Source organism: Belonocnema kinseyi, chromosome 8, assembly GCF_010883055.1.
Source record: "Belonocnema kinseyi isolate 2016_QV_RU_SX_M_011 chromosome 8, B_treatae_v1, whole genome shotgun sequence".
In the NCBI taxonomy this organism is placed as follows: Eukaryota; Metazoa; Arthropoda; class Insecta; order Hymenoptera; family Cynipidae; genus Belonocnema; species Belonocnema kinseyi.
In genome coordinates, this window is record NC_046664.1 from 117,903,343 (window position 1) to 117,904,589 (window position 1,247).

Consider the following 1,247-nt stretch of genomic DNA (forward strand, 5'->3'; position numbering starts at 1 on the left):
CAAATTTTTATGCACGACATCACCGAATTTTGGGATAATAGTTTATCCTGAACAAAAGGCTCGTGTGAGGTATTTATCGATGGTCACACAGCCTCATTTAAATATATAAGTATCCCCGCCTGTCACGCGGGAGACCGGGGTTCGATTCCCCGCCGGAGAGCCATTTCGGTTCGGTTTTGATTCCTCTAGAATAAAACGGAAGGGCCTATGACAAAGCCACCGAACGCGCCCTCGGGTTGCGGATAGAGGGTCCCTGTACCAAGGGTTTCTGCTGAATATGGTTACAGAAATAAATAGGCAGTCGCGGACAATTGTCCAGGGGTGGTCCCGAAGGAATTAACCCCTAAGCGGAGGTGTGAAAACCGTGCCGAAAGCTGAATGGCATCTGGGTGAGGTATCTAGAACGGTGACTCTGGGATACCAGGCATGCGGGGCTCTACAAGGATGGACGAACCCCTTTCCCTAGCTTCTCGTGGGAACAACAATGACAACACCAAACATAGTTGTAGTAAGTGCGGTTCAAAACAACAGAACGCGCAGGGCTCCCGACAATGTGTCGGCCAACAATGCCGACCAATCTAGAGCTGGAGGAGCCAATGCTCCCCCAGGTTCAACCATGCTGAACTACTCCGTAAAAGGGGCTACGTAAGCGGAACGCCTACTCTACCACAGCTAGAACATGCCGGCAGCAAAGAAAGAGAGGCGACACTAATACCAACCGCGGGCAGGCATCCAATAGATGAAGAGCGAAGCTTTACGACCCGGAGAAACATCAACACCTAGGGTTCTCTCAAGCCTAAAGATCTGGCTGAAATGGATGACGGGCTTCGTGGACATTTTTCCAGTGAATCCGACCTCTGAGCTATCAATTATTGTGTGTATAATGCAGCGAGAGCTTTGGCCGATGCGAACCGTAAAACGAACCCAACGGCTAATCATAAGACCAAAAGACGAATGCATCAACTTACCGTAAAGATAGACTGGGCAAGACAGTACGCGTCCCGCATTCAATGTGTGATTGACTACATCACATCTGGCAGGAATTTTACCGCCAAGGTTCGAAAGTTCGCGTGCGAACTCCGGACCCGTTATCACATACTTAACAAGTCAAAGCTGCTGACCATCAGGCAGCATATTTTTGAGAAAATACGGATACTATCTGACGCTAAGAGAAGTCTAGAGCGGAGGGAGAGATGGGTCAGAGAAAATCAACAGTTTCTCTCTGACCCATCTCGCCTCTTCCAAGA